The sequence below is a fragment of the Cebus imitator genome, unplaced genomic scaffold, assembly GCF_001604975.1.
Source record: "Cebus imitator isolate Cc_AM_T3 unplaced genomic scaffold, Cebus_imitator-1.0 Scaffold64, whole genome shotgun sequence".
NCBI classification, from domain to species: domain Eukaryota; kingdom Metazoa; phylum Chordata; class Mammalia; order Primates; family Cebidae; genus Cebus; species Cebus imitator.
Window position 1 is genome coordinate 2,162,852 of NW_016107379.1, and position 15,101 is coordinate 2,177,952.

General features: G+C 39.2%; 1 pseudogene; it reads left to right on the forward strand.

Moving 5' to 3' along the window:
- Positions 1–1,358: 1,358 nt before the first annotated feature.
- The window catches only part of LOC108305506, a 56,871-nt pseudogene continuing 43,128 nt past the window's right edge, over positions 1,359–15,101 (forward strand).

The following is a 15,101-nucleotide window of genomic DNA, read 5'->3' on the forward strand; positions in this document are numbered from 1 at the left end:
AACACTGTCAAGGCCAGGAATGTTTAATACATGATTGTAAGTTGAATTCTATGCTGTGTGATAAGGCAGTGTGACCAACTACTTCGCTTTGATTCCTCAATCTTCTATAAAAATTCTGCTTATGGCTGGAAAGATCAAGAAGAAGGAGTCTACCACACTGGGAAAGAGAAGATAAAGGGTCATCTCTAGACACAGAGCACAAAAAAAGGGATCTCCCAAAAGTAACCCTGGGAAAGCTAAGTCTCACAGGATTTGCAAAAATCTTGCAGTTTCACCTTCCAGCTGAATATTCATTTTGTGCTTTAATTCTCGTAGTAATTCTCAGTGTAGTCCTCAGCACCTTAGCTTAGAACTAAACCTTAAACATCCTGAGCCATAATCTATTCACCAGTTGTTTACTATACACTTTAGAAATGTGATTGTCATTCAGACCACTGATTTCACACACAAGCAAAACCCAACACACCCACACACAAAATCACAAAGGTATACTTTGAAGCCAGCTGGTTAGAACCAGGAGTACATTTTTCCTGTAGAAGAAATGTTATAAATCAGATACTCAAACGTTAATGTACATAGCATAGGAGACTTGTTAAAAATAAATTCCTGAGGTCTACCACCAGATTCTGGTTCTGGGATAGAATGCAACAGCCAGCATTTTGACTAAATACCCAGGTAATCTGATGCAGCCACACTTTAGAAAATATTGGTATTTGTAGTGACGAGATTTCCTTCATAACCCCACAAAACTTAACCTAGAATGTAACTAAAATAGTTGGGTCTTACCTGTGTGTGGAAATTAGTGGTCTAGATGACAATCACAAGTAGTAAAATAGTAATGATGATCATTGTCAGCCCTAAATACCCCTCTCCATATATCAGATCCTTAGACTTTTTAGTTCAACAGCTCTGAGCACTGAGATGGGTGGTCCAATGAACCAAGAGGATGCCTCTACAGTAGGGGCTAAGTCAATGGAGCCAGGCAGCAGCAACTGCCATACAGAAGGGTTGCCCATAATTGCAGTTTTTGTCGTCTGAACTTGTCACCCCATACAGAATTCTAATTAAGAATCTTGTGATGTAAAAGAATCAAGATATCTCCCCAATTTAGACACAGCCAAGCAATAAAATTGGGGAAAAATCTGGCATCATTAATTTCTGTATAAAGATAATGTTTCCAGAAAAGCATAGCTTATCTTAGGATTTTTCTCCCGTGGAAATTAATTGAAAGTAATATTCAATTACAGTATCCAAGATCCAAAACAAAGAGTGAATTGAATGCTGATATGTTGATTTGTGAGCAAACACCCAGGAAAACATACCACAAGCCTTAAGGTAGAGAAGCTCTCTCTGGCATAATGTCCAAAGTGGTAAAGAAAAAATACATGAAGGACTGGAATTGTTCTAAGTGGCTGAAGGATTTCAGGTATCTTTTGCATGATAACCTGCCAGAATCTTAGTCTAGCAAAGGTTACTAAAAGACACTAGACAGGAACAGGACAATTTTTAACTTAAAAAAAAATCCATCAAGCTTCTAGCAAAGTAACTTCTAGACCTTGAATGACACAACATGATAATTTTATTGGCTGACCTTTCAAAAGAGAGAAGATCTAATTAGACACTGTGATATTCAGGTTCTGAATTATGATGAGCAAGCAGGGGTCTCTAATCCCCCCACCATTGCAGCTAAACATTTGGGAGTAATATTGCTAATTAGAATGCAGCATTCCAACCTGAAAGCAGAGATCTCTGCTCAGTTCTATATTGGCTGAGCCTGCTGTTTCTGCTGCCTCTTCCCTAAACACTACCTACTATTTTCCAACACAGAGATTCTCCTTATTACAATTTTCGATGTATTTTTGTAACAGATGTAATGTGTTTACTTGGGTGCCTGGAGACTGGATCTCTTCAGGTGAGTAATCATTAGAATGAGGAAAGTCAAGAAATCACTGTAATCCCCACCTCACCTCCTGCACAAAATAAATTCCATGTGGGTTAAAGATTTAAAGCTAAAAAATAAATCCACAGAAGACTATGAGAACAAATGAGCATGTTTGCCACAGAGTTTATAATAGTAAAAATCTGGCAAAAAAAAAATTGTAAATCCTGACTGTTCATCAATAGCGAAACACACAAACATAAATGATAGTTTATTCATTTAGTAGAATAGTGTGTGGCTAAAAATAGCTCTTTAAAAGGAGGAGGTGGAATTCTATAAACAGATGCAGAAAGGGGCCTATGACATTGATAAGTGAAAAGAGAAATTAAAGTATGTACTGAACAACAACAATGTATGTTTGAATGCATGTTAAAAGAAATCCCAGGGGGAAGAATACGCAAATCCCTAACATTTGTTATATGTGGGGACAAGAATATGGGCAATCATCTCTTTATGGTATACTCTATGCCTTTTAGTATCATTTGAATTTTTGCTACAACAAGAAAATCTCATCATTAAAAATGTTTAAGTTATTAAATTCCATCCTCCCTAGAGAATAAAGGGGGAAAGATCAGTAAACTAGTGCAATCTTGGTGAAAAGCGTAGAGCACAGCAGTTAAGAACAAAAGCACTGGAGCTAGACTGCCTGAGTTTGAACTCCACCTCTGCCACCTTCTCACCATGCAAGTCACTTGACTTCTCTACCTCTCTGTGCCTCAATTTTACTTTCTATAAAATGGGTAGAATAATGACACTTTCTAGTTTTTTATAAGGATTAAGTGATCGTGTATGTAATGTGTATGTAATGTGCTTAAAAGTACATCTGATAAATATTAATTTTATTTTATTACTTTTACTATTATTTCATGGAAGGAGTAATAAAATAAAATAAAAAATAATCTTATTTTATTACTTTTACTATTATTTCATGGAAGGTGTGAATACACCCCATTTTTTTCACTTAGCTGGCTTCTGTTTTTCACTTCTCACAGCAGGAACATCTTGCTAGATTCCATAGGATTATAGAATCTAAAGCTGTATTTCTGATATAACATGGCCCCTAAACACAACTACTTTCAGCAGTCAAATAAATAGTAATTTGTATCAATGCTGGTGGAAAATCCAGCCATGTTAGATTTACTAAAAGATAGTATGTCAGTCGTCATTGTGACATTAAATACGGCCATCTATATTTATCTATGAGCAATTTAAGAGAATTTCGAGCACTCCTTGCTTATTTTCATTATTTTTCTTTATATATTGACTTAAGAATTTAGTCACATACAGGATACAATTCCTTCCCAAAATCAAAAAAAGAATAAACTCCCCACATTTGGCATATTTCAGACACAGTGATTAGAAAGACTACCAGATTTTTCACATTGCTTAAATTGACCTTTTTTAAAATTGCATTTCTCCTATACACTCTTATGCTATAAGGAGTTCTGAACTATAACTTGAATTATTTTGTACTTTGGCTTGGATAAGGAAGGAATGGGTGCCTAAGAAGCAGAAAAATAACAAAATTATAATCTTTTGCCCTTTATGAGATAGAACATCGTAGGGCCTCCAAGCCCTCGTGCTGGCAGCTCTGTGGCCTAGAAACCAGCACTCCTAGTACAGATAGCAGGGCCTTGACATCAGACATTGGCATCCTGTGCTTCCTGGGCACAGCACAGGAGTTGGCTGGCATTAGCAACAGAGGCATCAGCTTCAGCAGCACCTTCAGTGAGCATCAGCCATGTAGGAACCACTCTCAGGACAAACAGCAAACAGAAACATTGCCACAGTGGGACAGAGTAATTGCCATGAGACAGACAAGGTGCCATCTTGTAATACCAGAGTAAATGTCACCAGACGAATGAAAGAGACCTAGTACCTGCAGCGTAATGAGGAAATCTCAAGGGCATTTCAAATTGAAATCCAGGTTTGAGTTCCCACTAGAATTTTTAACACATTAAAGAGTAGAATGTCAAATTTGGCAATGGACTTGGATCTAGGACTTAAAAGAATCAGTATGCTCTATATGAAGATAGGGTAGAAAATCCTGAAATTTCAGTGACTGCTCTAGCCAGTGGGAAAAATATCCTTTTTGTGAGGTACTTATATGCCACAGAAGTGTTTGGTATGCACAAATCTGGGGATTCTTGAATGTCTCCAGAGATAGTCACCAGAAATGTCGAGGGTCCGTTGTAGGCTCAGAGAGCCATGGTATTCAGACATTTGATCATCCAACAAATATTTATGTCAGGAATTATAAAACTGTACTGAAATATTCTGGAAGAACCTCCCTTGGGGATATCAGAGAGAACCTAGAAAAGTTAGTACCCCAACTGAGGAAGGCTGGAATAGTCAAAAGCACCCAATCACGCTGTCTAGTCAGCAGATCTAGACTGGATGTGAGCTTCAGTGGACTTGCTCCTCAGTCTTCACCCTCAAACTCAAAAGATGTATTTATTTTAGCTATGTAGAAAATCCCCGATGAGAATACACACTAACTTTTATTTGGGGTTTTATTTTTTTAGTATTCTTTTGAATGTTATTGAATTGCTGAAGCAAGAGAGAACACCACACAGGTTCTGAAATACTGTCTCATTAGGGGAAGTGCGTGTCCATTTTTCACAGCTTACAGATTAGGCTCAGAGTTTTTAGATAGGGTATGAAAAGCAGGTGCATCTTTGGAAGGTTGATTTCTTAAAGTGAATCAATGCAAGCAAGGAAATGTTCTGAGCAAGAAGCAAGGCAATCTAAGGTTATAATTACAGAGCTGATAGGACAGTTCCTCTGATTCTCACTATTGAAAAATAATAATAATAATAAAGATAACAAAGTCTTGCATTATAGATAAGAAGTAGAACAATCACCTCCATCAATTATTCTACACTTTTAAAAAATTTTAGATAATATGTACCCAAAAGACAGGACCTGGGCCTCTTTCTTTGAACACTACCTAGAAAACAACCAAGTGCAGTTACATATTTACCAAGGCTTTCACATTTGGTTTGCAACTAATGCAGTTAGGATCAGCCCTGCCAAAGTCTTTTTCACTGTTCCTATGAAGACACTATCTCTGTAAAAGTCCTTCAAAGGGCAAAGAAAGAAATTCTAGACTGAGTTATTCAGTTAGGACTCATCTAACTTTAGGGATCTAGAGTAAAACATGGTTCAACTTAAAAGTATGCTATGTGTGCATAAAATGAAGACTTTCCTCGGCAAATATACCAGAGAAGGCAATCACATGAACAAGCAATGGATCTACCGTGGCTCAGAGAAGCAGAGAAAAAAAGATAAAGAAGCAAGTGGCAGTCAAAGCTGATATGGAGACTCACAGTGCACGTCCATCATCAACACAGATTCTTCCACACTCACCCAAGCAGGATCTTCTTTCCAGATACACATCTAAACTTCCTTGCTACTTGTTCAGATGTGTTCTCCATTTCTTTTCTCCTTCCAAACAGTATTAGTAAACTCATTTCTTCCATATTAAAATACTCCCACATAGGGAGTAGATAGACATGGGTTTGACTTTTGGACATCTAGATCATAGAATTTGCATACTCTTCTTTTTTTAAGGAGATGCTGTAAGAATCCCAGATACCTCTATCACATTCTACTAGATCTTAAATCCCAGACAGGAACTTTTCTAAATCAATAAATAGCGATTCCTTATTTAGTGTACAGCTAAAGAGAAAAATGTAATGATCCATTTTCCTGGGTCTTCAACCCAGGAACAGCATCTGTCTCTAGTGATGAGGTAAGGATCCTGGACAGAAGTCCCAACAGGAGTAAAGATTTAAACATGCAGCCAATTCAGAGTCATTTATGAGAAAGCAGGCCATGATTGTAATGCTTTCCGTGTTCACCTCTCCTCACGGCTGGAGGGCTTGATCCCCAGGGGTACAACACACTGACCCTTTAATACCACAGGGTTCTAAGTCCATAAAAATCAGTAGGCTGGATACCATGCAGGACAGTAAGGAAGATGTTTACTATATATCAAAGGAGAAAAATATGTAAATATGCCAAGGTACCAATATCCCTGTTTTTGTGGAAGGAGGTCAGCAGTCAAAGGTCCTGTGGCAGACACCATTGATTACTTTCATAATCATTCAGGCTAAGAATTCCAACCCTGTAAAAAGGACAAAATGCCCAACCACAAGCAACAGAACAAGATTGGTCCTACTCAATCTTGACAGTCCTGTTCCTCACTTTCTCAGCCTCCTTTGTGGCTGGAGGAAAGGGGTGAGGGTGTCATCTGACTGAGGATTGAGCAAGATGTTGAAGAAGAACTTGTTTTAGAAGAATGTTTCTGACAACAAGCTAGAATCAAAATGGCAGGATCAAATTCACACATAACAATATTAACCATAAATGCGAATAGGCTAAATGCCCCAAACAAAAGACACAGATTGGCAAATTGGATAAAAAATCAAGACCCATCAGTGTGCTGTATTCAGGAAACCCATCTTACATGCGAGGACACACCTAGGCTCAAAATAAAGGGATGGAGTAAGATTTACCAAGCAAATCGAGAGCAAAAAAAAAAAAGCAGAGTTGCTATCCTAGCCTCTGATAAAATGGACTTTTAACCAACAAAGATCAAAAGGGACAAAGAAGGGCATTACATAAAGGTAAAAGGATCAATGCAACAAGAAGAGCTAATGATCCTAAGTATATATGCACCCAATCCAGGAGCACCCAGATACATAAAGCAAGTTCTTAAGGACCTACAAAGAGACTTATACTCCCACACAATAATAGTGGGAGACTTTAACACTCCACTGTCAATATTAGACATATCAACAAGACAGAAAATTAACAAGGATATCCAGGACTTCAACTCAGATCTGGACCAAGCGGACCTAATAGACATCTATAAACCTCTCCACCCCAAATCCACAGAATATACATTCTCCTCAGCACCACATCATACCTACTCTAAAATTGACCACATAAGTGGAAGTAAATCACTCCTCAGCAAATGCAAAAGAACAGAAATCATAACAAACAGTCTCTCAGATCACAGTGCAATCAAGTTAGAACTCAGGATTAAGAAACTAACTCAGAACCGCACAACTTCATGGAACTGAACAACTGGCTCGTGAGTGTCAACTGGATAAACAATGAAATGAAGGCAGAAATAAAGATGTTCTTCGAAACCAACAAGAATGAAGAAACAACATATCAGAATCTCTGGGACACATTTAAAGCAGTGTCTAGAGGAAAATTTATGGCAATAAATGCCCACATGAGAAGCAAGGAAAGATCTAAATTTGACATTCAATCATCAAAATTGAAAGAGCTAGAGGAGCAAGATAAAAAAACTCAAAAGCTAGCAGAAGACAAGAAATAACTAAGATCAGAGCAGAACTGAAGGAGATAGAGACACAAAAAACCCTTCAAAAAAAATACTGAATGGGCAAAAACTGGAAGCATTCCCTTTGAAATCTGGCACTAGACAAGGATGCCCTCTCTCACCACTCCTATTCAATATAGTATTGGAAGTTCTAGCCAGAGCAATCAGGCAAGAAAAAGAAATAAAGCGTATTCAATTAGGAAAGGAGGAAGTCAAACTGTCTCTATTTGTAGACGACATGATTGTATATTTTGAAGACCCCATTGTCTTAGCCCAAAATCTCCTGAAGCTGATAAGCAACTTCAGCAATGTCTCAGGATACAAAATCAATGTGCAAAAATCACAAGCATTCCTATATACAAATAAGACTCACAGAGAGGCAAATCAAGAGTGAACTCCCATTCCCAATTGCTACAAAGAGAATAAAATACCTTGGAATACAACTAACAAAGGATATAAAGGACCTCTTCATGAAGAACTACAAACCACTGCTCAAGGAAATAAGAGAGGACACAAACAGATGGAAAAACATTCCATGCTCATGGTTAGGAAGAATCAATATTTTCAAAATGGCCATACTGCCCAAAGTAATTTGTAGATTCAACGCTATCCCCATCAAGCTACCAATGAGCTTCTTTACAGAACTGGAAAAAACCACCTTAAACTTCATATGGAACCAAAATAGAGCCCACATAGCCAAGACAATCCTAACAAAAAGAACAAAGCTGGAGGCATCACACTACCTGTCTCCAAACTGTACTAGAAGGCTACAGTAATCAAAACAGCATGATACTGGTATCAAAACAGAGATACAGACCAATGGAATGGAATAGAGGCTTCAGATGCAACGCCACACATCTACAACCATCTGATCTTTAACACACCTCACAAAAGCAATGGGAAAAGGAGTCCCTGTTTAATAAATAGTGTTGGAAAAACTGGCTAGCCATGTGCAGAAAGCAGAAACTGGACCCCTTCCTGACACCTTACACTAAAATTAACTCCAGATGGATTAAAGACTTAAACATAAGACCTAACGCCATAAAAACCCTAGAAGAAAACCTAGGCAAAACCATTCACGACGTAGGCGTAGGCAAGGACTTCACGACCAAAACACCAAAAACATTGGCAACAAAAGCCAAAATAGACAAATGGGACCTAATGAAACTCCAGAGCTTCCGTACAGCAAAAGAAACAATCGTTAAAGTGAATCAACAACCAACAGAATGGGAAAAAAAATTTTGCAATCTACCCATCTGACAAAGGGCTAATATTCAGAATCTACAAAGAACTAAAACAGAGTTACGATAAAAAAACAAGCCCATTCAAAGGTGGGCAAAGGATATGAACAGACACTTTTCAAAAGAAGACATATATGAGGCCAAAAACATGGGAAAAAATGCTCATCGTCACTGATTATTAGAGAAATGCAAATCAAAACCACATTGAGATACCACCTCACGCCAATTAGAATGGTGATCATTAAAAAATCTGGAGACAACAGATGCTGGAGAAAATGTGGAGAATTAGGAACAGTTTTACACTGTTGGTGGGAGTGTAAATTAGTTCAACCATTGTGGAAGACAGTGTGGCAATTCTTCAAGGATCTAGAAATTGAAATTCCATTTGACCCAGCAATCCCATTACTGGGTATATATCCAAAGGATTATAAATCATTCTATAATAAAGACACATGCACACATATGTTCATAGCAGCACTGTTTACAATAGCAAAAACCTGGAACCAACCCAAATGCCCATCAATGATAGAGTGGACAAGGAAAATATGGCACATATACATCATGGAATACTAGGCAGCCATAAAAAATGATGAGTTTGTGTCCTTTGTAGGGACATGAATGAATCTGGAAACTGTCATTCTCAACAAACTGACACAAGAACAGAAAATCAAACACCGCATGTTTTCACTCATAGGCGGGTGTTGAACAATGAGAGCACATGGACACAGGGAGGGGAGCATCACACACTGGGGTCTGTTGGGGGGCTAGGAGAGGGACTGTGGGGCTTAGGGAGGTTGGGGAGGGATAACATGGGAGAAATGCCAGATATAAATGATGAGGGGCTGGAGGCAGCAAACCACCTTGCCATGTATGTACCTATGCAACAATCCTGCATGATCTGTACATGTACTCCAGAACCTAAAGTACAATTTAAAAAGAAGAAGAAGAAGAAGAACAATGTTTCTGAAAAGGACTGACTTTTCTTTTCGTTTTTCTTTGACTTTTTTTTCCCAATCATTTTTCTTATAAGAATTGAGCTTTCTTGATGTCAGGGAAAGAGGTGGACGGTGCTCCTTCTTCTAAAAACAAAAACTAAACCCAGAAAGACATCAGATCTGACCACACTGCCACTGAAACAACTCCATCAGCGGTCACCTCCAGATTTTTTGTAATGTGAGAAAAATAAATCATCACTTGCTTAAGCCAAAGTGTTATGTTATTTTCTGCCAAACATATTCTTAATTAACATGGTTCTTCTCATTAAAACTAAATGGATCTAAACCAACGATAATTGTAAAAGGCACACCTCCTCTGAAGAACAGCCAAACCTCAGCTCCTGATTTCTCTCCCACCTTCTACCCCATCCCAAGGTCCCCCACGGTGTTTCCCAGACCCAGGAGGAGGATGAGGCAAGCAAGGCACTTGCCCATCGTGCAAAAGGTAAGGGTGTGCCAAAAAAAAAACCTCAGTAACCAAGATAAACACTATTGTAATACCAGAGTTCTTAAAAAACAAAAGATAATGATTTCTTTTTTTATTTCAGGCTCTTTTGTTTCATGGCTCAGAACAACACTGCTACTAATCCTGTCTTTATTTAAAATTTTAATATTTTGGCCAGGCATGGAGACTCATGCCTGTAATCCCAGCACTTTGGGAGGCAGAGGCAGGCAGATAACTTGAGGTCAGGAGTTTGAGACCAGCCTGGCCAACATGGTAAAACCCCATCTCTACTAAAAATATATAATTAGGCAGGCATAGTAGCACACACCTATGGTCCCAGCTATTTGGGTAGCTGAGGCAAGAGATTCGCTTGAACCAAGGAGGTGGAGGTTACAGTGAGCTGAGATCACACCACTGCACTCCAGCCTGGGCAAATAGAGCAAAACTCCATCTCAAAAATAATAAATACATACATAAAATTTTAATATTTTGTTCATCATATTTTTGTGTTAATTATGCTTCTTATAATAAATAGATTTTTTTTAATCTTGACTATTGTTTTGGGCCCTCCTTACATTTTGTGCCCAAGGGGAGTGCCTTACTCAATTACCCTAGTTCCAGTCTTGGCACCACTTCATATAAGCAAATAAATGTGCAGTGTAATGACAGCTGGTGTTCATACTAAGCATGACTTTTTATTTTACTCATTTTTTCTTAATTTTGACTTTTGTCTTAGATACAAGGGGTACACATGCAGATTTGTTACATGGGTATATTGCATGACGCTGACATGAGGTACAGAGTCTGTCACCCATGTAGTAAGCATAATACCCAAAAAGTAGTTTTTCAACCCACACTCCCTTCTTACCCTCCCGCCTCCAGTAGTCTACAGTGTTTCTTGTTCCCATGCCTATGTCAATATGTTTTCAATGTTTAGCTTCTACAAAGACATGGAATCAACCTAGGGGCCCATCAATGGTGGATTAGATAAAGAAAATGTGGTACATAATACACCATGGAATACTATGCAGCCATAAACAAAGAACAAAATCATGTCTTTTGCAACAATATGGATATAGCTGGAGGCCAACATCCTAAATGAATTAATTCAGGAACAGAAAGTCTGTCTTTTTATTGTGATGCTTTGACATCTGGGGCTGTACTGATTCTGGAGAGACTGCTCCTCCCAGAGCTGGCCAATTCTTAGAGTGTGTCTTTCATGTGCAAACCAGCCAACTGGAAGCCCATACCCCAATCACCTCCTTTATTGGGCTCTCACACTCAGGTCACTATTTCCCTGCCCTAGTCATCCCAGAACCAGGTACCAAACAGCTAGGGACAAGCCCTATTACCCAAAGCAGTGAAATTATTCAAACTAGGCAATCCTAAATCTGCTCACCCTGCTTCTCCTGTTCCTTCCCACGAAAACCACAATAAAGGCTCCTGCTGATGTTTGTTGCTCCCATCCCTCTTCCTCCTGACTGACTCTGGGTCCTTCCCTGAGTGACAGCCTGCCGCCATCAGCCTCCCATGGCATGCCATGCCCCGTCTTCTTCAGAACTGTGAGTAACAAACTACCTTTTTGAGGGCAGCTCTCTCCTAATCTGTTGATCTCATCATATCTGAATAATACTAAAATCTATATTTTAAAACAGTGCTCAGGGAAGGTGATAGGAAGTGACGAAGGGTGCTGTTTTAGGTAGATGGTCTGGGAAGACATCTCTGAAGCAAGGTCATTTGAGCAGAAACCTGAAAGCAGAGAGGGAGAGGAATGTCTGGAGAAAAGAAAATGACCTCATTCCTGACAAATTTGCTCATTTCCAAACCACCTTCCCCTCCCTTCCCCCAGCTTTTACAGGACCGTTTTATCCTGCTTTTCTCTTGCCTTTGTGACATCCCAGACGTCCTCCTCCCCCAGTTCTCCCAGGTCTCCAGCCTCAGTGATGTTTTAGGTGCTGATCTGTCTCCTGAAGCAGTGCTGAGGACTTTTCAGCCGTCCTGCAGATGATCTCATCAACACTGTAACTTTATCCTGTCTAAAACCAAATGCATTATCATCTTCTTCCCCTACCCAAACAGAACTTTCCATACTTCTCACCTGGATTATAAAAGTTTCACAAGTGGTCTTCCTCCCTCAAATCTTTCCCATAACCAAATTATGCTTTTCAGTGTTGCTAGAGTACACTTATTATGGTCCCTCTGCCTAATAATTTCAGTGGTTTCCATCTACAACATAAAGTCCAAAAATATGAGCCCCGACCCATCCTTCTAGCTTCATTTCCAGCAATATGATTGACAATCGAGCCTCTGCCCCACCGCTGTCCCCAAACACCAAAGCCCAAAGTCTACTGACTTCTTTCACCACAATAACCTTCACCTCCCCTGCAGCCAGGCTCTGACAACCCTACCCCAAATATTTTTAAATACTCTAATTATGAAAGAAAGACATGTTCATTGCCAAAAATCTAGAAAATATAGACAAGCCCAATGAATAAAATTGAAATCACTGTGTATAATCCTACCACCCACTACCATTCATTTACAAGTATTAATTGAATATCTACTTTGTGTAAAGAATAAGACAGAAGCCAGATATAAAGGAATTTGAAATTCTTTAAGATATTTGAATGACACAGAGAGAAATTTTTTTCATATGTTGTTCCCTCTGTCTGGAATGTTCTTCACCCCTCTATTAGGTGGCAAATTTTTCTTATTCCTAAAGATCAACTCAAGCTTTTACTTTTTTATGAATCCTTCCTGATTTCCCCCTAGATTGAGCTAATTACCACTTTATTTTATCACCCTGTGCCTTGTATATTCATCCATGGCAACCCTATCACATACTTAAAGAGTTTTGACTGTTTGTATATCTGCCTCTTCTTCTACTCCATGGGCCTTTGAGGCTGGGAACTATGGTAACACATCTCCAGCACCTGACACACAATAGGCTCTTAACAAATGAATCATGCTTCACAGGGCCTCCCTTGAGTCAGAAAAACCCAAGTGGCTTTTGAAGCTGCAACTCCCTTTGACAAAAGCTTTGTATATTTCCCAAATACCTCTTTTTATCTTAAAGCATTTTCCCAGGTCATGTTTTAATGTAATAACACACATAACTCATTTTAATGGGGCATGTTATACAATAAGCAAATTCTATTAGATACCAAAGCAAATTAAGAGAGTCATTTTGTCCAGTTTGTACTCCCATTGAGCCCGCTAAAATTATTTAGCCTGCCTTTCTTACTAACACTCTGCCAGTTCAAAACATTTAAAATCATCAATTAGCTGATCCTTGCAACACCTCTCAGGGTTTGGCAAATGGTATAATATTTTAGAGATTTTTTTTTTGAGACAGAGATTTAAAAAAAAAAAAAAAAAGCTATCCTCTAAAGCAATTGGATTGCCCAGTAATGCATGGTATCTGAACAGTCAGCAGCAGCCAATGCTCAGAATGAAGACACCAGCAAATGACTTCTACTTCACCAGGGACCCCTGCTTCCACCACTCATCATCTGAACAAGACTCATCTGAAAATCCCAGACTTAAGGTAAGATCATCAGAGAAGTTGCCACCACCCATGGGAAACATAGTGCCATTTAGATAAGCAGGAACTTGTGGGGCATGTGTGTGGTGGGGGTCCACATAATGCGAAACACAAACATCAGCAGTGCAAAGTGTGGGGGAGCTAAAAAAGAAAAATAAAAATGACTGCTTGGGCCTGGCATGGTGGCTTATGCCTATAATCCCAGCACTTCGGGAAGCTGAGATGGGTGGATCACCTGAGGTCAGGAGTTCAAACCAGCCCAGCCAGCATGATGAAACCCCGTCTCTAATAAAAACACAAAATTAGCCAGGTGTGTTGGCACACGTCTGTAGTCCCAGCTACTTGGGAGGCTGAGACAGGAGAATTGCTTGAATCCAGGAGGTGGATACTGCAGTGAGCTGAGATCGTGCCACCGCACTTTAGCCTGAGCAAGACAGAGTGAGACTCCATCAAAAAAATAAATAAATAACTGCTTGGTAATTTACCAGACCTTACCAGTAGGAAGGTATTCAGTGTATATTAAGGGGGAACTTAACCATTATATAATTACAGTATACTATATTATATTATATTAATTACACTATGTTATATATATTATATCCAAACTAATATAATAGCATTTTTGATAACTCATACATATTTTTGTAACAATTCTGTAAAGTTGGTAATATCCCCATTCTAAATTTGAGTAAACTGAGGCTCAGAGTGGTTAAGTGATTTCTACTCATAGTCAGTAAGTGATGAGAATGTAGTCAAACCTAGATCAGTCTTTCTCCAAATGGAAGTAACCACTATACCCTACTAATTCTCAGTAACATGAGTATCATTGAATTAGCTTATCTATCAGGACCTGTATTAGTCTGTTCTCATGCTGCTAATAAAGACATACCTGAGACTGGGTAATTTATACAGGAAACAGTTCCACATGGCTGGGGAGGCCTCACAATCATGGCAGAAATAGAATGAGGAACAAAGTCATGACTTACATGGAGACAGGCAAGAGAGCTTGTGCAAGGGAACTCCCATTTATAAAACCATCATATCTCATGAGACTTATTCACTACCATGAGAAAACTATGGAGAAACTGCCCCCATGAATTAATTATCTTGACCTGGCCCACCCTTGACACATGGGGATTATTACCATTCAAGGTGAGATTTGGGTGGGGACACAGCCAAACCATATCAGGATCCCTGCAAGAAACGGATGGCAAACACCAATTGGAAAGTGTAATAAAGGGCCTGTCTACAGTGAGGTTGCCAGCAGGTAGGGAAACTTTAAGAGACAATGCAGAGTTAGTATCAGTGGTCCCTGTTAATACCCGTAAACCTAAAGGGGCAATGTGGCTACTATAATTTGGAGACAAAGAAGGTGTGTGTCTAGGGGCATTTTTCAGAAACTATAACCCAGTCCAGAAATACAGCCAACCCATGGAACACTACAAAGAGAGAGAAGGGAGGTCACCTTCAGGCCTCAGCCTCCTTCTTCCCTCTAATCCCTGCCATCACTCCCATTGGCCAAGCCAACCTAAAGCCAGAGTGTGAGGTTAGCCTATTGAAACAGGGTATAGAACATGTTGG